The sequence below is a fragment of the Nycticebus coucang genome, chromosome 9 (genome assembly GCF_027406575.1).
Source record: "Nycticebus coucang isolate mNycCou1 chromosome 9, mNycCou1.pri, whole genome shotgun sequence".
Taxonomy (NCBI): domain Eukaryota; kingdom Metazoa; phylum Chordata; class Mammalia; order Primates; family Lorisidae; genus Nycticebus; species Nycticebus coucang.
In genome coordinates, this window is record NC_069788.1 from 54303929 (window position 1) to 54331698 (window position 27770).

Genomic DNA, 27770 nt, shown 5'->3' on the forward strand with positions numbered 1-27770 from the left:
AAATAAACCTTCCTAAGTATTTAAATAAGCACAATAAACTTAATAAGTGAACATACTTATGGGGAGTCATTACAAATTATGTAAGATTATCTAGAACAATTCAACCCAAACTAAGTCCAAATCAATGATGATGTTTCACATTTTAAATGCAAAACTATTACCAGTGGTTCTCAACTTTCCTAATGTTGCGGCCCTTTAATACAGTTCCTGTGGATCGCAACCCAGAGTTTGAGAACTGCTGTATTATAGGCTAACCTATTAAATAATGTAATTAATATATTGAAAAAATTCTAAACATTATATCACTTAAAATAGCACATTAATTTATCCACAAATACAGACCAAAAGTATTAGAACTAATATTTTTACAAAAGCATTCCTCTACTAAATTCTAGATCTTTTCAGGATTAATTCACTTCCAAAAGGAAGCAATTCAGTCTTCTCAATATCGTATCAGAGATTTTGGTCAAGAGCTTGAGCTGAGACATCTAGGGCAATTTCCTTCTCAACCAGGAGAAGCAGGTGGAAGTCTTCAAACACTTGCCCTTCACCTGGGATGAATTCCCAGCCCAAGTCCACTGAGACCCAAGGACATATTATTACATAAGTGTCAAGGCTAGGTTAGTTTGGCAACTCAATTGAGATTGTTGTTTGATTAGATTAAAATAATTTATTTAAGGATGAATTTTATTTTTTTTCTTTTTCTTTTTTTTATTTAATTTTTTTTTTTTTTTTTTTATTGTTGGGGATTCATTGAGGGTACAATAAGCCAGGTTACACTGATTGCAATTGTTAGGTAAAGTCCCTCTTGCAATCATGTCTTGCCCCCATAAAGTGTGACACACACCAAGGCCCCACCCACCTCCCTCCTTCCCTCTTTCTGTTCCCCCCCATAACCATAATTGTCATTAATTGTCCTCATATCAAAATTGAGTACATAGGATTCATGCTTCTCCATTCTTGTAATGCTTTACTAAGAATAATGTCTTCCACGTCCATCCAGGTTAATACGAAGGATGTAAAGTCTCCATTTTTTTTAATGGCTGAACAGTATTCCATGGTATACATATACCACAGCTTGTTAATCCATTCCTGGGTTGGTGGGCATTTAGGCTGTTTCCACATTTTGGCGATTGTAAATTAAGCTGCAATAAACAGTCTAGTACAAGTGTCCTTATGATAAAAGGATTTCTTTCCTTCTGGGTAGATGCCCAGTAATGGGATTGCGGGATCGAATGGGAGGTCTAGCTTAAGTGTTTTGAGGTTTCTCCATACTTCCTTCCAGAAAGGTTGTACAGTCCCACCAGCAGTGTAAAAGTGTTCCCTTCTCTCCACATCCACGCCAGCATCTGCAGTTTTGAGATTTTGTGATGTGGGCCATTCTCACTGGGGTTAGATGATGTCTCAGGGTTGTTTTGATTTGCATTTCTCTAATATATAGAGATGGATGATGAACATTTTTTTCATGTGTTTGTTAGCCATTTGTCTGTCGTCTTTAGAGAAAGTTCTATTCATGTCTCTTGCCCATTGATATAAGGGATTGTTGGCTTTTTTCATGTGGATTAATTTGAGTTCTCTATAGATCCTAGTTATCAAGCTTTTGTCTGATTGAAAATATGCAAATATCCTTTCCCATTGTGTAGGTTGTCTCTTTGCTTTGGTTATTGTCTCCTTAGCTGTACAGAAGCTTTTCAGTTTAATGAAGTCCCATTTGTTTATTTTTGTTGTTGTTGCAATTGCCATGGCAGTCTTCTTCATGAAGTCTTTCCCCAGGCCAATATCTTCCAGTGTTTTTCCTATGCTTTCTTGGAGGATTTTTATTGTTTCATGCCTTAAGTTTAAGTCCTTTATCCATCTTGAATCAAGGATGAATTTTATTCTGAAATTCTTGTCATGTCTTGTAACTGAGATCTGGTTTGATTCCGCATTTCCCTCCTGTCTCGTCTAGCTCCGGTCATGGTTCTGAGGTCATTTTAATGATGCCTCTAAGCAGATACAGACATTACCAGGAGGCTTGCTGCTCATTAACAGATGTTCTAGTCCTTCAACCCACATTTGAAAAGGCAGCTCTGTCTGTGGGAAAAGAATAATTTAAAGCAATAAAATGGAGGTAAAATGAGATCTAGTGTGAAAGATCAAAGCAAGTCAAAGTAGTATACGTAGTATTACTTGAATGTACAAATGCTCCACAATGAGACAGCATACTGGCACCAAAAGATGAGACTGCTCTGTGCTGGAAGGGGTCTCCCCAGAGGCTCCGGCATATCCCCAGGCCCTGCCTGGCTGCCCTTTGGACTGAGGGAATCAATATGTCAACACATCTGATTCTATTCAAGGTGTGACATAAGAGTTTATCTGAAGTAAGGGGTCTTGTAATTTTAAAAATACTACTCAAGACCGAGTGTGATAATGAATCTATAACTTAACATGCACCCTATGGACTCGCAGTCAGTAATTGTTGAGATGTTTAGAATTTGTGGCTGGCTTCATAGTGGGGCTGAACAAGCATAGTTCAGGGTCAATCAGTTGTATAACCATCACCTTAGAATTGATGTCTTAACCAGCCAGGCACGGTGGCTCATGCTTGTAATCCTAGCACTCTGGGAGGCCAAGGTGGGTGGATTACTTGAGCTCACGAGTTCAAGACCAGCCTGAGCAAAAAGTGAGACCCTGTCTCTACTACAATAGGAAAACCAAGGCAAGAGGATCACTTGAGCCCAAGTTGGAGGTTGCTGTGAGCTATGATGCCACAGCACTCTACCCAGAGCAACAGCTTGAAACTCTGTCTCAAAACAAACAACAACAAAAAAAAGAATTAATGTCTTGGATTCCCACAAACTAATATATAACTACATATATATTTTACATCTTAGAGCTTTTCAGAATTTATTATTTTTGTTTGTTTGGAGACAGAGCCTCAAGATGTCATGCTGGATAGAGTGCCAGGGCAACATCATAGCTCATGGCAACTGCTCAAGTGAGTTATGCAGTTTGGCTGAAGTGATCCTCTTGCCTCAGTTTTCTGTATTTTTAGTAGAGATAGGGTCTTGCTGTGGCTCAGGCTGGTCTCAAACCAGTGAGCCCAAGCAATCCATCTGGCTTGGCCTCCCAGAGTGCTACGATTACAGGTGTGAGCCACCATGCCCAGCCTTAGTTTTTCTATTTTTAGTAGAGATCAGGGTCTCACTCTTGCTCAGGCTGATCTCAAACTCCTGAGCTCAGGCAAGCAATCCACCCATCTTGGCCTTCCAGAGCACTAGGATTACAGGCTTGAGGTACTATGGCTGGCCTAGATTCTTAATCATAATGTTGGTGTAACTGTTACTGTTAATGTAAAGATCGTCAACTATCATTAGTTCATAAGTTTTTGTTTTTTTTTAAACCAATGAGTCTGTAAGTTTTTGGCAGACCTAAACAGGTATTCAAAGGCAACAGTAGCAAACATTACCATCAGAATGAGTCCCAAAGGAGATTCTTGGCTATTTTATTTTTGAATAGATATAGCTCAGGTTTTCACAATCTGAAACAACCATACATAACCAGCATTGTCTTGTGTTCAAGGCATAAAGGTTAATTATAAACTGTCACAGAAAGGTAAGCACAGTTTGTATGGCGTCTGGCTTAGCAATTTATCCATCCTTAGGTGGTTCCAGGCCGGCGACTTCCCTGTTCAGGGTGTTTAGGTATGGTCAAAATGGCTGCACTGAGGCTCTCTCATCCTTCCTTTTCTGCCATAGCCCCTTAATTCCTAGTTACTGCAAGAGAACAGTGAACACATGGGCCAGGTGAGTACTTGATCTGGTCACTTGCTGCTCCTGGGGTCTGGTGGGGTACTGGAAGCTCTACTTTGCCTCCCACTTCTGCTGCCATCTTTACTGCTTGCTTCTATCCTTTTTACTTCATCCACAAATCAGTTTTCTAACAATTGAGACCTAAGTCCAATGTTTAAAATGCCCAGAAGGAAAGTATATGAACTTTATGCAAATACTGGTTTAATCTTATGTAATGTTTTTATGTGATTTCTTAAAATGATAAGCCACCCAATGGGGTCTAGAAACTACAACAGAATTTTAGAATGATAAATATACTATCCATTAGATTCCACTATTAGCCAATAGTCAGTGGTCAAATATGCTTTTAAAAAGAAAGTATTTATGAACTTAAATATATGTATATTAATAGTTAAAACCTCCTGTTCCAAGCATACCTGCATGTAATCTCAAGGCAATAGAAAGAACTGAAAAAACTCTAACATGGAAAGATGGTGCCCTTAACCAAAATAACAAATAGAGAAGATGAAAATTTTTATCTTAATTATAGTGCAAGATAAAATATACCTAAGCTACAACATGAGAAAGGAAAGTTGCATTTAAGGAAGACTTTACCGACAGTTTCTTGATCACTGGAAAAAGAAAAATGAAAAGATATCAACTTCTTTTTCTAAAAGTCTTACTTATTATTTTAAAATTATTAAATAGCCATAGTAGGGGATATTTGGGACACAAATATGCTTTTAAATTGCCTATACTCCTATACTGCTATTTTCTTTTTTCTTTTTTTTTTTGTGTGTGTGTGTTAGTTTTTTATTGTTGTTGCAATTTTGGCCAGGGCTGGGTTTGAACCCACCACCCTTAGCATATGGGGCTGGCGCCCTACCCACTGAGCCACAGGCAACCCCCAATACTGCTATTTTCTAATAAAGCAACTGTTATCACTTTTGGTGTATCTTTGGCTACTCTTTTTTAGTTGTGTGTAGTGTTTATTATACATAGTTGTTGCTGTAACACAATATACAACTTTATATTTTACTAATTTTTTTAGAATCTCACTTTATCACCCTCGGTAGAGTGCCATGGCGTCACATAGCTCCCAGCAACCTCCAACTCCTGGGTTTAGGGGATTCTCTTGCCTCAGCCTCCCAAGTAGCTGGGACTACAGGCACCCGCCTGCCACAATGGCCGGCTATTTTTTTTTGTTGTTGTTGTTGCGGTTCAGCCAGGGCTGGGTTTGAACCCACCACCCACGCTATATGGGGCCGGTGCCCTACTCATTGAACCACAGATGCTGCCCATATTTTACTAATTTTATTTGTTTTTTACTTTGACATTTTCCAAGTAATTTTTATATTGCATTTTTGTTGTTGTTGTTTTTTGTTTTCTGTTGACCAGGCTAGAGTGCATGGCATCATTGTAGCTCACTGCAACCTCAAACTCTTGGGCTAAAGTGATCCTCCTGCCTCAGCCTCCAAAGAAGCTGGAGATATAGGTGTGTGTCACCAAACTCAGCTAATTTTTCTTTTTTCTCTTCTTTTCTTTCCTCTCCTTTTTTTTTGGTAGAAATGGGCTCTTGAGGGCGGTGCCTGTGACTCAGTGAGTAGGGCGCCGGCCCCATATACTGAGGGTGGTGGGTTCGAACCCGGACCTGGCCAAACTGCAACAAAAAAATAGCTGGGCGTTCTGGAGGGCACCTGTAGTCCCAGCTATTTGGGAGGCTGAGGCAAGAGAATCAATCCCCTAACCCCAAGAGCTGGAGGTTGCTATGAGCTGTGACACCACAGTACTCTACTGAGCGCAATAAAGTGAGACTCTGTCTCTAAAAAAAAAAAAAAAAGACAAAAGAAAGAAATGGGATCTTGATCTTACTCTGGCTGTTCTCGAATGCCTGGCCTCAAGTGATCTTCCCACCTCAGGCTCCCTGAGTGCTGGGACTACAGGATTGAGCCACCACAACCTGCCAAGTTTTTGCTTGTTCTTGAAATTAAAATCATATATAGTAAATATACTGTAATTTCTTTAAACATTTTCTTTTTTCCTTCCTGTTTTCTATCAGTATAAATTGTACTACAATGGACATGTTCAGGCATATAGCTTTAGTTCATGTTAGAACAAGTTTCTCAAGATAAAATCCCGGAAGTTGGATCAGGGGCTAGGAACTTTTCTTGTGGCTTCCTCAATTGCTTTCCATAAAGGCATCATTTTATGTTGCTGTCCACAGTGCCTGAGAGCGCCAGTGAAACTGGTGCTCTATTGGCATTGAATATCACAGCTCTTTACATTTTGCTATTTCACTAAGAACTAACCGGTCCCTCACTCTTGGCTTTTATTTACAGCTGTAGGACAACTTAATAATTAGCAACATATCTAATTTACCACTTCACCAGTTCACTGAATGGGATGTTTACTTAAAGCAATCTTTACAACAGGTGAAGACTCCTGTTTGGAATATGTTCAGTCATCCCACTATTTTGATGTATAAAGGGGAAACCTACCTTTTCCAAATGTCAGCTTACAGTTCACATTTTTATAGCTTGATTTAATCCCTGTTTATATTTTAAACTGCTTGAAACTGAAGAAGACAGAAATCGGAGGACAAATACTCATAAGCAGGACTATTTAGAAGGAATTTTATTATGCACAACTACATGTATACCTTCACACATAATTAACAAGCTTTGTAACTGTCAGAAAGTACCCCCTCCTGAAAAGTTAGTTGTTGCTCATGACTGACTCTCAGTTGCAATAAGATTGTGAGAATCACTTTTTAAATAAAAATATGAAAAGTAAAGTATTCCTCCAGGCCATTAATTCTTTCTAGCCTTAAACATACCAGCACTGATCAAAAGTTTCAACTCAACCCTGTTATTTAGCACCTATTGAATTTATAGTACTACATTGTTTAATTTATAGAAGCAGCTGAGTAATATGGCATAGTCTTTTCCCTAGAGGCACACACAGTTTTGTATTATAGATCTGTGAACACTTTTCAGCTGACAGTTCAGAAAGTACCTCCATGACTGCAAAATAACATGTTGTGTTTGGAAGATTCTGAGTCTTCAGGCAATTTACTCTAAGGCCTATTTGTCTTGGACCCTATTAGAGAGGGCATCAAACTGTTGTTGTTTTTTTCCTTTTTTTTTTAGTTTTTGCAGTTTTTGGCCGAGGCTGGGTTTGAACCTGCCACCTCCGACATATGGGGCTGGCACCCTACTCCTATGAGCCACAGGCACCACCCCAAACTGTTTTTTGTTATTTTGAGATAGTCTCACTCTGTTGCCCTAGGTAGAGTGCTATGGTGTTATCATAGTTCACAGCAACTTAAAACTCTTGGGCTCAAGTGATCCTTTTGCCCCAGGTTTTCTAATTTTTAGTAGAGATGGGGATCTCACTCTTACTCAGGCTGGTCTCAAACTCCTGAGCTCAAGTGATCCTCCTGCCTCAGCCTTCCAGGTGTGAGCCACTGTACCTGGCTTTCATTTTATTTTATTTTTTATGTGATGTAATCTCACCTATGAATGGATCCAGCAGCATGACCCTGTTCCCTGTTGGGTCGCCTGGGCTGATATGTTCACAAATAAAAAAATCAATAGCCTCCTTAAAGGAGGCCTGCAGTCTTAGTAGAGTGTATATTTTCAGATGTTGTGCCTGGTGTTTATTGTTTTGAATGGTTTAAAAATCTGTTTTGATTGAATATTTAAAAATATCTTGCTAGAACTAAAAAAAAAAAAAATGGCAGCCAGCTATCGTCAGATTTTCTGAACAGAGCTTATTAATAGCCAATTGTGATTGACAAACACTGGTTTAGCCATGTGTCAAATTAAAGCTAGTTGAAAGTTTGGTTTATCTATACACATCAATTATTATCCATTACTGGACCTGAGCACTGCATAATATTTATAAAAGATTGGGCATTATCCCCACTTTATTTTATTTTACTTTATTTATTTACTTACTTTGAGTCAGAGTTTCACTATGTCGCCCTCGGTAGAGTGCCATAGCATCACAGCTAACAGCAACCTCAAACTCTTGGGCTTAAGTGATTCTCTTGCTTCAGCCTCCTGAGTAGCTGGGACTACAGGCATCTGCCACAAGGTCCAGCTATTTTTCTGTTTCAGTTGTCATTGTTGCTTAGCTGGCTCAGGCTGAGTTCGAACCCGCCAGCTTCGGTGTATGCAGCTGGTGCAATAGCCACTGTGCTACAGGCACTGAGCCTGTCCCCACTTTCAATGAGCATGTAGTCTCCTAAAAAATGTAGTATAACATCCAGATGAGAGCACCACCATCCGGATGATAATATGCTGAAGGCAGGAGTGGGCTGGAAGTGGTATTAGTGTTAATAAGGTGTGGAGTATATACAAACATTTGTGAAATGCCTAGCTTGTATTAAGCCCTTTATATGTGTTTTTTTTTTTTTTTTTCAAATTTTCTTAAGAAGTTCATGGAAAAAGTTTTATCTCAGTTTTTTTTTTTTTTTTTTTGAGCGGGGAGGTACAGATCCTCAAGTTGTCACCCTGGGTAGAGTGCTGTGGCATCACAGCTTACAGCAACCTCTAACTCCTGGTCTCAAGAGATTCTCCTGTCTCAGCCTCCCAAGTAGTTGGGATTACAGGCACTCGCCACAATGCTCGGCTATTTTTTTTTTTTTTTTTTTGGTTGCAGCTGTCATTGTTGTTTGGTGGGCGCGGGCTGGATTCGAACCTGCCAGCTCAGGTGTATGTGGCTGGTGCCTTAGCTGCTTGAGCCATAGGTGCTGAGCCTTTATCTCAGTTTTGACAATGTGGAAACTCAGTCTCAGAGAAACCAGACACTTCTCATCAAGCTCATAGTGCCAAGATTCAATCCAGAGCAGCCTGACCCCGGAGGTTGTGTTCTGTCCTCTACACCATTCTCTTGATAAAAGTGTCTGGGAAGATAGAAGTCAAATATGATCAGAGGTCCAGGGTACCACCCTGAGCATTTGGGATTCCTGGAACAAATAAACTAGTCCTGTCTTGAGGTTATTTGAGTTTCCTGTATGGTGTTCTAAAGTTATTTTGGGGTACCAACCAATAACTAAAGTAACTTGACAAACGCAATGAAGTTTTGCAATTATATTTGATTTTGTCTAGTGGGAACTTGAGGGAGATGATGAAGAATAAGGTCAGAAAGAAATCACAATGATCTCATTCTAACTTAAATTCTTTTAATTCATCAAAAATATATTTATTATCAAGATGTACAGATGTCGTTAAAAAGTACGTGAAAAAGGGGAGTTGGGCTCTATACCTTTGTTTATTTAAAAAACTTGATTGTCAGACTACTTGAAATGGTTAATTTGCTTATTAGAGCTGACTCTTCTGAATTACGTATCTTTCTCTCACCTGACTCTATTTGGCTTCTGTAGCGTTTGCCACTTAGATCCTCTTTTTCTTTTTGTTATTTATCATTTACTGCTAGCTGTCCGCAAAATGATTGTACATTGGACACAAGTGACAGCATTCTGGCCTGGCCACATTTTCAAAGGAATCCTGTAGTTTTTGGCCAGGGCTGGGTTTGAACCCACCACCTCTGGCGTATGAGGCCAGTGCCCTACTCCGTTGAGCCACAGGCACCACCTAGAATCTGGATAGTTTTTAAAGATGTATTGCTGGAACATTATTAGCACGTGGGGGCAGCTGTTCTTCAGCAGAAGGCCAAGACAGTTTGTCTAACAAAGTGGTTTGTGGAGCTTTGCATAGTAAAGAATCTGTGGTCAAGGCCAGATTTGGTGGCTCACGCCTGTAATCCTAGCACTCTGCAAGGCTGAGGCAGGTAGATTGCTTGAACTCAGGAGTTCAAGACCAGTCTGAGCAAAGCGAGACCCCGTCTCTACTAAAAATGGAAAAACTAGCTGGGAATTATGGCAAGTGCCTATAGTTCCAGCTACTGAGGAGACTGAGGCAGGAAGATCACTTGAGCCCAAGAATTCGGGGTTGCTATGAGCTATGACACCATGGCACTCAACCGAGGGTGAGTGACAAAGTGAGAAAAAAAAAATAAAGAATCTGTGGACACCCAAGAATAAGCCACGGAAGGTGATCTTGGGCAGAAGAATTGGCATCTAAAAAGTGTTAACAAGATATAAATGTTCCACAAAAGTGAAAAAACAAGAAAGATCGACAGCTTTCTGTTAGATGGACAAAAGGAAAACACCCTTTGGCTCAACTACCTTCTCCTCCTCACCACAGAGGGTGAGCTTTAGGAGTGGTGCAGTGGCTTTGAGTCAGATAGCACTTATATGTCAGAGTACGGACTGCAACTCCATTTCCCCAGCTGTAAAAGAAAGATGATATATCAACCCTGCAGCGTAGGTGTTGGGATTAAAAGGGATAAAAAAATAAAGTACTGACACATGGTAGAAACTCAGCAGATGTTAGCTCCTCCTCTGACTCACCCTTCTGCTCCTAAAGCATTTTTCAGCCACTCGTGAGGACAGGCAGGACAAGATATATGTCTTCCCCCCAGTATTGTTGTGAATCCTTGCTGTGTTGATGAGGGGTTGAGTTGTTTAGGAATTTCTAAACATTAAAAGCATTTTCTTTCTTCTCCCCTCCCTCTCTTCCTTCCAACTGTTACTGGTTTTCTGAAAGTTATATGCATTTAATTGGAATTTAGAAAAATGTACATGTTTAGTGTAGGCAACACAGGTAAGCAAAAGAAGAACATGAGGCTCGGCACCTGTAACTCAAGCGCCTAGGGCACCAGCCACATACACCAGAGCTGGCAGGTTCAAATCCAGCCTGGGCCCACCAATGGCAACTACAACCAAAAAATAGCCAGGCATTGTGGCGGGCACCTGTAGTCCCTGCTACTTGGGAGGCTGAGTTAAGAGAATCGCTTAAGCCCAAGAGTTTGAGGTTGCTGTGAACTATGATGCCACAGCACACTACCGAGGGTGACATAGCAAGACTCTATCACCAAGAAAAAAAAACAAAGAATATGAAACTTCTCATAATCTACCTTACAGGTGGATCTACTCTGTGTGTGTGCATGCTTCTTTCTAAACCGGTAGTTCTCAGCCTTGGCTGCACGCAAGAATCACCTGGGAGCTCTTGAAGCAGATACCTGTTATTCTGACTTAATCAGATGGAGGTAGGGCCTGGCCATTGGATTTTTTATTCGATTGACTGATTGATTGTTCGATTTTGAGACAGAGTCTCACTCTTGCCCAGGATAAAGTGCTCTGGCATCAGACTTGCTCAGAGCAACCTCAAATTCCTAGGTTCAAGTGATCCTCCTGCCTCAGCTTCCTGAGCAGCTGGAACTCGAGGTGCTCTTCACCATTCTGGTTTATGTTTCTATTTTTAGTAGAGATCGGGGTCTTGCTCTTGCTCAGACTGTTCTCAAACTCCTGAGCTCAAGTGATCCTGCCACCCCTGGCCCCACAAAGTGCTAAGATTACTGGCATGAGCAACCATCGTGTCTGCCCATTGAATTTTTTTTTTTTTTTTTTTTTTTGTAGAGACAGAGTCTCATTGTACCGCCCTCGGTAGAGTGCCGTGGCGTCACACGGCTCACAGCAACCTCTAACTCTTGGAGTTACGCGATTCTCTTGCCTCAGCCTCCCGAGCAGCTGGGACTACAGGCGCCCGCCACAACGCCCGGCTATTTTTTTTGTTGTTGCAGTTTGGCCGGGGCCAGGTTTGAACCCGCCACCCTCGGCATATGGGGCGGGCGCCCTACTCGCTGAGCCACAGGCGCCGCCCTGCCCATTGAATTTTTTATCTTTTATTCATTTTTATTTTTTGAGTCTCACTCTGTTGCCCTGGGTAGAGTGCTGTGGTGTCACCATAGCTCACAACCTCAAACTCCTGGGCTTGAGCAAGCCTCTTGCCTTAGAGCCTGACTAACTGGGACTACAGGGTGGTGCCTGTGGTTCAGTGAGTAGGGTGCCGGCCCCATATATTGAGGGTAGTGGGTTCAAACCTGGCCCTGGCCAAAATGAAACAAACAAAAAAAAATAGTGGGGCATTGTGGCAGGTACCTGTAGTCCCAGCTACTCAGGAGGCTGAGGCAAGAGAATCGCCTAAGCCCAAGACCTGGAGGTTGCTGTGAGCTGTGACAGCACAGCACCCTACCGAAGGCAATAAAGTAAGACTCTGTCTCTACAAATAAAAAAATAACTGGGACTACAGGCGTGAGCCACAACGCTCAGCTAGCTTTTTCTACTTTTATTAGAGATGGCGTCTCGCTCTTGCTCAGGCTGGTCTCCAACTCCTGAGCTCAAGCGGTCCACCTGCCTTGGCCTCCCAGAGTGCCAGGCATGAGCCACAGCCCCATTGGATTTTTTATAAGCTCCCCAGATGATCCTTACTGTACAACCAGTATCTGCTCTAGAGTCTAGACTTTTTTCTATGCTTATACCATATTTTCATAAAATAAGCTCATAGCCTACTATTTCTCTTTAACATACTGTGCAGATCTTCCATAAAATAATTTTTTAAACAGCAGTAGCTAGAAATGGTGAATTTATTCAAATAAAAGAAATTTAAACAAAACTAGAGATATTAGAAATCTGCATGCAGTAAAAATGTGAATGTAAACTAACTAATTTCTTTTTTTTTTTATTTGAGATAGAGCCTCAAGCTGCCCTGGGTAGAGTGCTGTGACATCACAGCTCACAGCAACCTCCAACTCCTGGGCTGTGACATCACAGCTCACAGCAACCTCCAACTCCTGGGCTGAAGTGATTCTCCTGCCTCTGCCTCCGAAGTAGCTGGGACTACAGGCGCCTGCCACAACACCCGGCTGTATTTTAGTTGCAGCCGTCATTGTTGTTTGGTGGGTCCAGGCTGGATTAGAACCTGCCAGCTCAGGTGTATGTGGCTGGTGCCTTAGCCGCTTGAGCCACTGGCATCGAGCCTAACTAATTTATTTTTTTATTATTATTATTATTAAATCATAGCTGTGTACATTAATGCGATCATGGGGCACCATACACTGGTTTTATAGACTGTTTGACACATTTTCATCACACTGGTTAACATAGCCTTCCTGGCATTTTCTTAGTTATTGTGTTAAGACATTTATATTCTACATTTACTAAGTTTCGCATGTACCCTTGTAAGAGGCACCACAGGTGTAATCCCACCAATCACCCTCCCTCTGCCCACTCCCCCCGAGCCTAACTAATTTCATAAACATCTCAAGTTCAGCATCTGCAAGATAATATTTACCCTTTTTCTTGAATATATACATTCACGTGTTCGTGTCATGTTCATTCTGGCAAAAATCAGAGATACCAAAAATAATCTTGAGTTTCATAATCTGTGTAAAGTTAGTTTCAACCAAAACATTCATGAATGCAAAACCCCAAAATTTCATAGATGTATTTTATCATGTCAGAAGCATAATGTGGCTTTCATTTTTTTAACCGTTATTAATATCATAACATATTGGTCTATTAGTACTATAATAGCGATATTTTTCTTATATATTATCTCAGTATGGACAAAATTTTAATGTTGATTATTTGCCATTAAAATATTTTTTAACGTAAGACATTTGCACTCATTTAAGCTTTTTTTGTTTTTGTTTTTGAGACAGTCTCACTCTGATACCCTGGGTAGATTGCCACGACATCAAAGCTCCCAGCAACCTCAGACTCCTGGGTTCAAGCAATCCTTTTGCCTCAGCCTCCTAAGTAGCTGTACTTACAGGTGCCTGCAAACAGGCTCGCTAGTTTTTCTATTTTTAGTAGAGAGTGGGATCTCACTCAAGCTCAGGCTAGTCCCAAACTCCTGAGCTCAAGCAATCCACCTCGTGGGCCTCCAGATTACTAGGATTACAGGCATACGCCACGGTGCCTGGACTAAATGTTTTCTTGTGAAACAGTCTTAAGACAAATGGTAACACTATACTTTCAGAGATCGTTTCTATAGTTCGTTACTATACAATTCTCTCTGAATGTGTAGAGCACCGGAAACCACGAGGAGGAGGCGCGGTGTTCTTTCCTGAGCATGAAGCCGGTTCTTGGTGTTGCTTTACTGCAATTGCCACTTGCCACTGATGATCGGCCTCCTCTCCCTGGGGGAGTAAGAGGGAGAAAAGCAGTCTGAGTGGTTTCCGGTTTGAAAACAAACAAACACACACACACAACAGATTAATGGTGATTGCTGTTTGTTGTTTCTGGTAACAAATGCTTTCTTTCTTTCTTTTTTTGAGACGGAGTCTTATTCTTTGCCCTTGGTAGAGTGGCGTAATAGCTCACGGCAACCTCAAACTCCTGGCCTCAAGCGATCTTCTTGCCTCGGCCTCCAGAGTAGCTGGGACTACTTGGCCTGCGCCACAATGCCTGACTAGTTTTTTCTATTTTTAGTAGAGATGGGATTTTGATCTTTCTCAGGCTGGCCAAATGCTTTTATTTTCCTTGTAGAAATATAAATTATCTTCTTGTGCATTCCGAAGGATTGCTTTCTCAAAAATATTCTCAAACAACATTAGGAGTTTCAGTAAAGGAACTTTTCACAGTTCACTTTTACCTTGTAGAGCTTAAAAATATTTCTTTCAAAATAAATAAATAAATAAAAAGAGAGAAAATATTTCTTTCAGATATTTTTCAGTATTGCTATGAAGTAGATTGTTGTTTCATTGGTGGTTTATGTGTGTTTAAAAAAAGGTTTGCGTTCCTCCACAGTTCATAGTTCTCAGAATAGACATATTTCTGGAAACTTTATGTGTTGGGATGTTTTGGATAATTAAACATTCTTTAATAGACAAAACCTCTCAATGAAACTGCAATAAATGTGCATCTACATACTTAGCTGTATTACTCGTATATGCTGGAGTCAAAACAAGATGATCTTCCCATTTCCATAGTCCATTTAATTGTTTTAAAGTCTTAACATTTTCTTTCTTTTTTTTTTTTTTTTTGGCTTGGCATTTTATAAAATGACAATTTAAAGTCAGTTTAAACCAATTTATTATATATTCGTCATTCACTTTTAAGTAATGACTTTATAAAAGGCAACAACAATTCAACATAGCAACAAAGTGAGATTTTTTTTTCTGTAAATTACTGGTGAACATAACAAAACAATCTAAAGCAATCTCAAGAGGGCTACAAAATTCACTTACATTTCTCTTCCCCTTCACGTTGAAGCTGCCCTCAGTTAAATTGTTGTTGAACAGAACTTATGTTGTTGTTTCATGGTTATGAGAAGCCTCAGAAAAGCAGCCCCTATATTTTTATTATGGGCTCTCTATGGTAAAACAGAACCACTGCAGTTAAGCAAATATGTTCAGCTATGAGGGAGTAATTTTTTAAGCAGTGGCCTCTACAAGTCATGCAATTTTCTTTATTTGCCAAGTTATAGCCACAACTTCTAGGGATTTTTTTCCCCACTAACAAGCATTTGGAAAAAATGACAAACTTTCTCTTTTTAATCCTTTTTAATCTTGGGCTCAGTCTCTTAAATCATCTTTCTTTACTTAGAGTCTGGGACCATAAATATTGTCATTCAAACATGACTGCCCCATCAGCCAGTATTACTCTTGCTTCAAGTAGCATCTTTGGGGCCTATACCAGATTATTTTTTATAATGGAATATTTTTCCACTACTTTATATTTTGAGATATTTTGAATAAACAAACATACTTTAATAGGCAAATTCTCTTAAAAGTTGTATCATTTAACCCTATAACCTGGTATTGGGCATATACATTAATTATGATTCTGATCAGATACATTATAATAACTCTAAACATATTCCTATATTCCCTTTAAGGTGAATTGCTAGGTTATATTATTATATAATATAATATAGGATAAAAGTCACTTTATTGTTTTCATTTGCACTTCTTTAATTACTAGTAAATTTGAACATTTATTTCCATATGCTTATTGGCTTTCTATATTTCTTCCATTATAAATTGCCTGTTCATGACCTTTGCCCATTTTCTACTTGAGTTATTCATCTTTTTCTTATTGGTTTTTTAAGAAATATTTATTTAGGGCAATTAGGTATGGTACAAGTAAGATTCTATAACAAAGAGTTACCAAAATAGAATGACTGAAAAAAAAAAACAGTAGTTGTGGGGCAGAGCTTGTGGCTCAAAGGAGTAGGGAGCTGGCCCCATATACCAGAGGTGGTGCGTTCAAACCTGTCCCAGGCAAAAACCACAAAAAAAGAATAAACCAGAAGTTGTTGGCTCGGTGCCTGTAGCTAAGTGGTTAGGGTTTGAACCCAGCCTGGGCCTACCAAACAACAATGACAACTACACAACAAAAATACCCAGGTATTATGGTGGGCACCTGTAGTCCCAGCTACTCAAGAGACAAGGGCAAGAAAATTGCTTGAGCCCAAGAGTCTGAGGTTGCTGTGAGCTATGACGCTGAGGCACTCTACCTAGGATGACAAAATAAAACTCTGTTTCAAAACTAAACTAAACAAACAAACAAAAACAGAAGTTATTTATTTCTCATGTAACGGTTCTGAGGTGAGCAGTCCAAATTAGTAGGATGGCTCTGCTGCACATGATCTTTCAGAGACTGGGAGTTCTTTCATCTTTTTGCTCAACTATCACTTAGATTGCTGTCTTTGTCTGCATGGCCAAGTATAGGAATATCTGTACTCTAGCTCTTAGGAGAAGCGTGGAAGATATGTGTGTATAAAATTTTAGGGCCAAGACCCACACATAGCAAACTTAACTTATTTTCATCTAAGTGAGAACTTAGATACAGCTATATCATACCTAGATGCAAGGGAGGATGAGCTTATATTCTCTAGTTGTGTAGCTATTTCTCCAACTAACTATGTCTCTCTTCTATGGAACAGATAGAGAATGGATTCAAGTATACAACAGGTGGCATCTGCAATAATGAGTTACTTTTCACTTGTAAAAACTTAAGATTTAGAGCCCAAGGCAGTGGGTGTAATCCTAGCACTATGAAAGGCCAAGGCCGTTGGATTGCCTGAGCTCACAGGTTCGAGACCAGCTTGGGCAAGAGTGATACCCCACCTCAGAAAATACCCAGAGTTGTGTCAATCACCTGTAGTCCCAGCTGCTTGAGAGGCTGAGGCAAGAGAATCTCTTGAGCCCAAGAGTTTGAGGTTAAGTGAGCTATGATAACTCTGCACTCCACCAAGGGCGACAGTGAGACTAAAGGAGTAGGGCACTGGCCCCATATGCCGGAGGTGGTGGGTTCAAGCCCAGCCCCAGCCAAAAACTGCAAAAAAAAACCAAACAACTAAGATTTGGCTAAAGCCTCACTTTTTTCTGGGAAATATTCCATAATTTCTCTAGCCTATCATAATATAATGAATTACTCCTTTTTCTATGCTGACATTTTACCTTACGTATACACCTACAATTGTACAAATATAATGCTGCTATTTAATTACATATTCTTCTTTCCCACTAGAATTATGAGCTTCTTGTGAGACCATGGCTTCCAGTCTTATTCATGCATTTCTTTCACCCACCTCCTAACAAAATGTCTAGCATACAATAAATATTCAATAAGTGAATAAGTGTCTTTGAATGAATGAATAAATAAAATGTTGCTTTTTATTTAAAGCACTTTGCATCTGTTTGATTTTTTTTTTGAAACAGAGTCTCACTATGCCACCTTCAGCAGAGTGTTGTGGCGTCACAGCTCACAGCAACCTCAAACTCTTGGACTTAAGTGATTCTCTTGCCTCAGCCTCCCAAATAGCTGGGACTACAGGCGCCTGCCACAACGCCCGGCTATTTTTTTTTTTTTTTTTGGTAGAGACAGAGTCTCACTTTATGGCCCTTGGTAGAGTGCCATGGCATCACACAGCTCACAGCAACCTCCAACTCCTGGGCTTAAGCGATTCTCTTGCCTCAGTCTCCCGAGTAGCTGGGACCACAGGCGCCCGCCACAACGCCCGGCTATTTTTTGGTTTGCAGTTCAGCCGGGGCCGGGTTTGAACCCGCCACCCTCAGTATATGGGGCCGGCGCCTTACCGACTGAGCCATAGGCCCTGCCCCGCCCAGCTATTTTTTTGTTGCAGTTACCATTGTTGTTTAGCTGGCCCAGGCTGGGTTTGAACCTGCCAGCCTCGGTGCATGTAGCCAATGCTGTAACCACTGTCTTATGGGAGCTGAGCCTAAAGCACTTCACATCTTGAAAATGCTTTATATAAATATTATTTCACTTGACCCATATAAGAACCCAAAGAAGAAGCCACTATTGAACCTAAGAGATATTAAGTCAATTCTCCAAGGTCAGATAGCTAGTAGGGTTTAATATTAAGACCAGTTCTGGTGTCACTGCACTAAATACCAGTTTTATTCAGATGTGACCCACAAATGGCTTTGCATTTTTAAATAAGATGAAATAGATCGTGGCAGCAGGATGCTCTAGTGCAAGAACAAGCAAACTGGATAAATTATAAAAATCACATTTTTCAGAAACCAGAGAGCTGTGAGAGCAATCCAGACTAAATGAATTGGAGTTCCCGAGGAGAGGGGAGTGCTACCATAGTAAAATGATAATCATTCACTGTTTTGTTTGTTAAGGCATTTGCAAATCTAGGTACTGAAGGAGGATCAGACTTAATAGTTATATGGTGGGACTCTGATAGACAGAAGAGAAACCAGTGAAGCTTTGTGCAAAGTTGGCAGGAAAGACTGGAAATTTGAGGAGCTGCAAATCTGGACGGCTTCACCATGAAACATAAACTGGGTTCTGGGCTTGTAAAAAAAGAGCTAAAAGGGTGGGCTTTAAAAGGCAGAATGAAATCTGTAGTTCTTCATTGCCTAGGAGACAAACTCCTGAGAGAGAGAAGGGATCAGCTTTAAATACATAGCTGGACTCCCCCTCAAGACATTTGTCATATTTGAATTTTTAAGGAAATGAGACTAAATAGGTAAGCTAGGAATCTCGAAAGAGCAGGCCAGAATGCACTGTAGCTTTTCTGGACTAAGGAGACAAAGACTGCCAGGCTCTCAATCAAAAGCTTTGGAGGACCGTGTCTGAAAAACAGGGATGAACCAGAGCAGACCTAGCTCACTAAAATTACAACGCAGCCTCAATCCAGCTAAATCTATGGTTAGACTGAGGTAATCAACCTCTTACCCTATCTACACCAGAAAAAGGAAACTCATTCTAGGGGAAGATGTTATCTGAAATCTCTATGATTCTTTCAGACATGTCAATCAGAATACAATCAAAATTACTAGGTATGTGAGAAATGCAGGAAAATGTGACTTAAAAATCAGAGAAAAACAATCAGTAGAAATGACCTAAGAATAATTCGGATATAGGAGTTAGAAGACAATGCTTTTAAAATAATCATGATGGCTTGGCACCTGTGGCTCAAGTGGCTAAGGCGCCAGCCACATACACTTGAGCTGGCAGGTTCGAATTCAGCCGAGGCCCGCCAAACAGCAATAACAACTACAAACAAAAAATGGCTGGGTGTTGTGGCGGGCGCCTGTAGTCCCAGCTACTTGGGAGGCTGAGGCAAGAGAATTGCTTGAGCCCAGGAGTAGGAGGTTGCTGTGAGCTGTGATGCCATGGCACTCTACCCAGGGCGACAGCTTGAAGCTCTGTCTCAAAAGAATAAATAAATAAATAAAATAATAATAATCATGATTAGGCCAGGCACGGTGGCGCACACTGGCTGAGGCAGGTGGATTGCTTGAGCTCACAAGTTCGAGACCACCCTGAGCAAAAGTGAGACCCCTGTCTCTACTAAAAAAAAATAGAAAAACTGAGGCAAGAGGACTGCTTGAGCCTGAGTTGTAGGTTGCTATGGTACTCTACCTAGGGCAACAGCTTGAAAAAAAATGATGATTAATATGTTAAAATGAATGAAAATGGATAAAAAATAATAAAAGGGTGACTGTAAAAGAAAATTAGAATTGATAAGAATCAAGTGGATATTCTAGAACAGAAAGCTACAATATCTAAAACTAAAAATTTACTGGATCAATCTTACCACTATACTATGCATGCCTGGGGGAGACCTAAGGAGTATAGTGAAAAAGCAGGCAGAGACAAGAGACAATTTTATTCTCAAAACATAGAGTTATGGCCAGGCATGGTGGCTCATGCCTATAATCCTAGCACTTTAGGAAGCTGAGGCAGGTAGATTGGTTGAACTTACGAGTTCGAAACCAGCCTCAGCAAAAAAAGCGAGACCCCCATCTCTACTAAAAAGTAGAAAAACTGAGACAAGAGTATCACTTGAGCCAGAGTTGGAGGTTGCTGTGAGCTATGATGCTACAGCACTCTATCAAGGGTGACGGCATGAGACTCTGTTTCAAAAAAAGAAAGAAAGGAAGGAAGGAAGGAAAAGAAAGAAAAAAATAGAGTTACACAGTGAGATCTATGAGTTTTCTGCTCTTTAGCTGAGTGCATTCCCCAAGAATATACTGCTCAGGTAGCAAAACGCTAAATCCATACAGGTTTGAGATAGAAGAGTTCAAAGTTGTCAAAGAAGTTGGAAATTAGGGAAGAATCCCTTTGAGCAAGGAAAACACAGAGCAAATTATTCAGGAAAAGAGGGAAACTCCCAAAGAGCCAGAGTTTTAAAAACATAGCACCTGGCTATAAAAATAGAGCAAAGATGCTAGCAGGTGAATAATAGTGGGGAAGACAAAGTTTGCTGATCCCAGAAAAACAGCTAATAATCTTTGGAAGAATGCAATAGATTCTAAAGCCACTACCTATTATCTACAATGCCCAGTTATCAAGCAAAATTCACTAGATATCCCCCCAAATGGGAAAAGTGGGACCAATGGATAGGCAAAAAGGCAATCAACAGAAACTGAGTGGAAATGCATCCAGATGTGAAATTTAGCATAAAAAGACTTCAAAGCAGCCAATATTAAAATATTAAAATGATTAAAAGAAAATATATTCTATAAATTGCAAGGAAATATGAAGGGATGTGAATAGATAGGAAATCTCAAAAGTAGAGCAGAAACTATTCAGAAAAATGTTTGAGCATGGTTGCTGACACCAAGAATCCAGAACTTCAGGAGGCCAAACTGAGAAGCTTGCTTAAGCCAAGAGTTCAAGGCCAGTCTGGGAAACGTAGTGAGAACCTATCTCTATTAAAAAAAAAAAAAAAAAATTAGCCAGGCATGATGGCACATGTCTCTAGTCCCAGCTACTTGGGAGGCTGAGGCTGGAGAGTCACTTGAGCCCAGGAATTCAAGGCTGCAAGGAGCTGTGATTGTGCCATTGGGTAACAGAGCAAGAGCCTGTCTCTGAAACTAAAATTAAAAATACATAAAAAAAAGGGGGAGAAAACTAATTAAATACTAAAATAAAATCATTCATTGATTAATACAAACCAAGCCACAAAAAGAGGAACAGAAAAACAAAAAATACCTGAGAACAGGTAAACAGCAGAACAGCAGACCTTAATAAAACCATCTTAATAAGTACATCTGTGTCCCTAATCACTCACTAGTTGGGTGATTCATGGGAGGACTTATGAAACTCAGTATAAAGTTAAACTGATGGTTTAATATTTCCTATATATAGGAAAAATATATACCTAGGCCAGTGGTTCTCAACCTTCCTAATGCCGCGACCCTTTAATACAGTTCCTCATGTTGTGGTGACCCCCAAACATAAAATTATTTTCATTGCTACTTCATAACTGTAATTTTGCTACTGTTATGAATCGTAATGTAAATATCCGATATGCAGGATATATTTTCATTGGTCGCGACCCACAGGTTGAGAACCGCTGACCTAGACAAAGGCTAGAGAGGTCATGTATAGGCTTCTAAGTCCTCCCTTTACCATACTAGTAAGGCCTTCTCTCCAGTTACAAATTGCAAAGGCATATGCATGATTTCTCCATCTACAGAAGCCCATCTGGATCTCAGAATTCAAAGTTCTTGAAGAGAGATAGGTATGTTAACACATAGCTGCCATATCAGCAGTTATGGAGCAGATCCCGAACCAGACACCAGGTACACACCATGAATCTTCATGTTTGCTTAAATCTGCTGACCACCTGGTTCATCTTGACCCATTGGTTTGGGTGTGTAGAATAACAAAGTTATTGGGGCCAGGCATGGGGGCTCACGCCTGTAATCCTAGCACTCTGGGAGGCTGAGGCAGGTAGATTGCCTGAGCTCACAAGTTGGAGATCAGCCTGAGCCAGAGTGAGACCTCGTCTCTAAAAATAGCCGGGCTTTATGGTGAGCACATGTAGTCCTAGCTACGCCAGACACTGAGGCAAGAGAATTGCTTCAGCCCAAGAGTTTAAGGTTGCTTTGAGCTCTAACACCAGAGCATTCTACCAAGGGCAACAAAGCGAGACTCTGTCTCAAAAACAAACAAACAAACAACAACAACAAAAATAACATTATTTAGTAACTATATAAACATCACAGTAGTTTTAGTTCTTAGCATTAGATCAAGAATCACTACTATTGCTTCCAGAAGGGAATAAAATGCATATGCTGTGTTAACTCTTTCCTTGCAACATTAAATGTAAATGGACTAAACAACCAAAAGGCAGAGATTGTGAAACCTAGATAAAAAATTAAGAACCAATTATAAGATGTCTATAAGACATGCAGTTTAAATATAAAGATACAAATTGATCAAAAGTAAAAGGATAGAAAAATAAGTACCATAAAAAACTGGAGAAAGTTGTTTTTTGTTTTTTTTTTTTAAGACAGAGCCTCAAGCTGCCACCCTGGGTAGAGTGCCATGGCATCACAGATCACAGCAACCTCCAACTCCTGGGCTCAAGTGAGTCCCTGCCTCCACCTCCCAAGTAGCTAGGACTATAGGCGCCCGCCACAACGCCCAGCTATTTTTTGGTTGCAGCCATCATTGTTGTTTGGCTGGCCTGGGCTGGATTTGAACCCACCAGCTCAGGTATATGTGTCTGGTGCGTTAGCCACTTGACCCACAGGCGCGCTGAGCCGTTTTTTTTTTTTTGCAGTTTTTGGCTGGGGGGTGGGCTTGAACCTGCCACCTCTGGCATATGGGGCCAGCGCCCTACTCCTTTGAGCCACAGGCACCACCCCCAAACTGGAGAAAGTTGAAGTGATTTTGTCAATAGTAGACAAAATAGGCTTTGATACAGGAAGTATTACTAGAGACAAGAGACTTCATAATAATACATATGTCATTGTATCGGCAAAAATATAGAAATTCAGAATGTTTATGTCCCTAATAATAGACCTTCTGAATGTTTGAAGCAAATATCTGACAGAACGAAAGGCAGAAATAGAAAAATTCATAATCATTGTTGGAGACTTAAACACACCTCTCAAGAACGGATAGAACAAACACGTAAAAAATCAGTAGTAGTAGTAGTCGCTATAGGTGTAGTCCCTGACGCCTGTGGTCCTAGCTACATAGGTGACTGAAGCAAAAGAATTGCTTAAGCCCAAGAGTTGGAGGTTGCTATGAACTGTGGCACCACAGCACTCTATTGAGGGCAAGATAGAAAAAAAAAAAAAAGAAAGAAAATCAGTAAGGATGGATGAAACTAAACTATATGGACTTGGGCTCTTCTCTTTTCATACATTCCTTTAGTCTCTTCCTAAACCAAGTTATTAAAAAGAACTGCTCCTGGGCGGCGCCTGTGTCTCAGTAGGTAAGGTGCCGGCCCCATATACCGAGGGTGGCGGGTTCAAACCTGGCCCCGGCCAAACTGCAACCAAAAAATAGCCCGGCGTTGTGGCGGGCACCTGTAGTCCCAGCTACTCGGGAGGCTGAGGCAAGAGAATCGCCTAAGCCCAGGAGTTGGAGGTTGCTGTGAGCTGTGTGAGGCCACAGCACTCTACCGAGGGCCATAAAGTGAGACTCTGTCTCTACAAAAAAAAAAAAAAAAGAACTGCTCCTGGAGAATGCCACACCCTTTGGCTTCTTCCATGCTTCCTAAGGCCATCATTCATTTCTGAGATCCTGCATCAGTTAGGATATTTTCAGTTGCAAGTAATGGAGAGCATAATTTAAACCACTTTACACAGCAAAGGGAATTTATTTCTTCATACATGGATCAATCAGGGTTAAATTTTTAATTTTCTGTTTTCCCTTCTTTGTGTGTTAGATTCATTCTAAAGTTAACATTCTACATGGTGGCAAAGAGAGAATAGCAGTTCTAACTTTACAGCCACATCCCACACTATGCAGAAAGAAAGAAACACGTATTTGAGAACTGCCAGCAGAAATTCTGACATCCATTCTTGGCTTACACCACAGATCCATGCCTGATATAAGGACTGAAGTCAGTGCAATAGAAGGTTCTTTTTGGCTCACTTGTCATTTGTTCCATCACGGAAATGGAATAGTTGGGAGTAGGGTAGCAATAGATCTTCAAGGAAAGTAAGGACTGGTGGGAAAGGTTGAGGAGGGCGTGGATAATGGGGAGTCATCCAACAGGTGAACATTATAGTGTTTGACCTAGATTCTCTTTCTCATACACACACACAGCAACCTATAGCAACTAAAGAAGTGAATATAAATTATGTACAGAGTATGTTAGAATAATATACTCATATAGAAAACAAAAAATTTGTTAAATTAAAAGCTGTTGTTTGGTAACCCAGAGAGGATAAATAATACATAACATTGTGATAATTTTTCTTTCATCTTTCTTATAGAAGGCTTTGTGTAGACAAGAGCACTGATTTTCCCTGTACTTTAAGGCTTAAGCATTTGAGTAATTTTCTTGGACCTTCAAGTACAGTCACATTACATCGGATTTTAAACCAAGACTTAATTTTTTTAAAAACATTCTATGAATGTTTCATACTCATGACTACATAAGCATTTCTGAACTTGGCATGCTGCTCCTTTGTTTCCTTCACTGGTAGATTAATGTTCATATAAAAACATTGCCATAATTATACCAATGCAGGATTGGCAGATGCCCTCTGAATATAAAAGAAAACTTAAAGCATGAAGAAAATACGTGGTAGAGAAAAGGGCTTGATTGAGCAATGGGTGATAAGTCCTCCAAATTAAAGCTCATTGAATATAAAAGTTGGAATTGCTGAGGTCTTCTGGTGCAGTCTGCTTTCTAGGCAATGGCACAGGTAAAAATTATTCAAAACTAACAGTTAATTGTAGTCTCCATAGCACATTTTTGTTGGGTCTTTAAAAATTGATCCAACAATAAGGATATAGAAAAGCTCAATTAATTCCTAAGTCAAAGCTTATTATACTTTGTGGTTCTGAAATATTTTGAAAAGGTTGTAAAGTCAAAATCCTGCCAGTTAGGGAGCAGATATTCCAAAATAAATATTTTACTGTTTTCTCTGCCAGTATGATATGAGGCAACGATTTCTTTATTACTACAAAAGCTAAGGCACTTGGACCCAGCACCTAACTAGTAATGCTGTTTTGTATACTATTGGGGGACAGTTTGTTTCTTAGTTTTTTTTTTTTTTTGTTGTTGTTGTTGTTTTTGAGACAGAGTCTCAAGCTGTCGCCCTGGGTAGAGAGTGCTATGGCATCATAACTCACAGAAACCTCCAACCTCCACTTGAGCTCAAGTGATGCTCTTGCCTTAGTTTTTCTATTTTTAGTAGAGAGAGGGTCTTGCTTTTGCTCAAGCTGGTCTCAAACTCGTGAGCTCAAGAAATCCCCCCATCTCAGCCTCCCAAAGTGCTAGGATTATAGGCATAAGCCACCATGTCCGGCCTGTTTCTTGGTTTTCCTGGAGATTGTTAAGTAATCTTAATTCAACCCAAATGCTAACAAAGCAAATTAATTATATTTATGAACTGTCATGTGCTTCATGAAAGTATATTACTCTCTTCTGCATATACTATTGATTTTTATATAATAAAAATTATGATAGTAATAGTTTTTTACAAAATACTATTTGTTCCCATAACTTGATTTCCATTTCTGAAAGTTTATTTAGACGAAGTAATCATAAATATAAACAAAATTTATATACAGATGTTTATAATATCATTTTTATTTTTTGAGACAGAGTCTCACCATGTTGCCCTCAGTAGAGGATGGTGGCATCATAGCTCACAGCAACCTCAAACTCTTGGGCTTAAGCGATTCTCTTGCCTCAGCCTCCCAAGTAGCTGAGACTATAGGTGCCGGCCACAACACCTGGCTATATTACATCATTTTTAATATACAAAATTAGAAACCACTTTAATACCCAACAATAGAAAATTGGTTAAATAAATTATGGTGCATCTATCTATACAACAAAATAATACATAGTCATTAAAATTATGTCAATGAATATCCAATGTGATGGGATGATGTTTGTGACATGTGTCATTGTGAAAAAATTCAGGATATAGGGCGGCGCCTTTGGCTCAGTGAGTAGGGCACCGGCCCCATATGCCAAGGGTGGTGGGTTCAAACCCAGCCTTGGCCAAACTGCAACAAAAAAATAGCCAGGAATTGTGGTGGGTGCCTATAGTCCCAGCTACTCGAGAGGCTGAGGCAAGAGAATCGCCTAAGCCCAAGAGCTGGAGGTTGCTGTGAGCTGTGATGCCATAGTACTCTACTGAAGATGACAAAGTGAGACTCTGTCTCTCAAAAAAAAAAAAAAAGGAAGAAAAATTTCAGGATATAAACAGCATAAACATAAACAGTATGTATAGTTTGATCCCATTTCTGAAAACAAACAATCTAATTAAATATACCAAAATATTAATAAGGAATTAAATCTGGTTGGTAGGTATATATGTGATTACAATGTTTCTTTTTCTGCTCTATTTCAATATTGCTCAATTCTATACTTCAATAGTGATTATGTGTCACTTTGATGGAAAATATCTATTTTTAAAAAACACTTTTTGGGTGGTGCCTGTGGCTCAAGGAGTAGGGCGCCGGCCCCATATGCTGGAGGTGGTGGGTTCAAACCCAGCCCTGGCCAAAAACCACAAAAAAAAAACCCCAAAAAACAAACAAATAAAACCACTTTTCATATCTTCTTTCTTTAAAGACAAGCTACTATACTAGAAAAAGGAAAAATATAATAAAATTAAAAACCAAGTACCTTCGTCATTATTTTGGAATGGGGAGAGAGAAATCCTGGGTCACTCGCCCACACCTGCCTTGTCCCAGCCAAGCTTCTCTTTGGTGAGCCAGGGGAGAGGATCAGGTGGGCATGGGGGTGTCGGGAACTAGCAGAGCTGGTGAGCAGGGCAGGAAGTGGAGGTGAAGGTAGGAGCAGACCTGGGACGCAGGGGGTGTGGGGGACTGAGAGTGCCAAGGATGGGAAGGAGGCAGGGGACAGCTACCATAGTGTTTGCACGCAGTGCCAGGGTAGAAGCTGTTGCATGTGCCCCAAGGGGCCCGCAGAGCAGACTGTCAGTGACACATGTTCAGAACAGGGGAAGTGCTGCTGGTATTGGATTTCTTGAGGTTTTGTTCCCTTGTGACCTGGTCTCCTATTGGCCCTTCCGGGCCTTAGCATGCCTCATCTGTGTTATAAGCAGGTATTTATTCACCTGTTCAAGCTGCACGGGAGGAGGAGGAGGGAGGCCGGGACCTGGAGGACAGGAACAGAGGTAGGAGGTAGCACCAGGGCAGGCCAAAGCCCCAGCCCCCAGCTACCATAAATATTACACTACTGGAGCTTAGCCAATCCTGAGCTATACTGCACCTTCCTTTCTCTCCGTGCCTCTGTTTCCCCTTTGTCCCTCTTTCACCTTCCCCGGCCGGGCTGCCTGCTAATGCAACTTCTTGCCATCATTCTCCAGGTGGGCGTCTCCCTCAGGTCCATTCTTGTCTTCCTCGGACAAGTGGGCCTGGGAGCCCAGCACCTACAGCGACAGGCGGCCAGTGCCGGCGCCGACTGCTGGCAGCGAAGGCGGCTGCAGCCCCACAGCCAGTGGGGGTCGAGCCAAGGCCAGAGCCTTCAGCTGGGACAGCTGGTGACCTTGGAGGGATGGTGGAGTTCAGCACAGGGTCAGTGACCTGCTTAGCCCTCTCCATGGCTCCCAAGACCTGCTGCTGGTGCTCTTGGGAGAGGGGGGGCAGGACCTGGGCACAAATCCCATTCAGGCTGCTGGCGCATCTCAGTGTTTATCCCAGAG

General features: G+C 40.7%; 1 non-coding gene across 1 annotated transcript; it reads left to right on the forward strand.

The window, feature by feature from the left end:
* Window positions 1-13644: 13644 nt before the first annotated feature.
* On the forward strand, window positions 13645-13857 carry LOC128594963 (small nucleolar RNA U3). Its single transcript, XR_008382668.1, has one exon. It is a non-coding gene; the product is annotated as a small nucleolar RNA U3 (small nucleolar RNA).
* Window positions 13858-27770: the final 13913 nt, after the last annotated feature.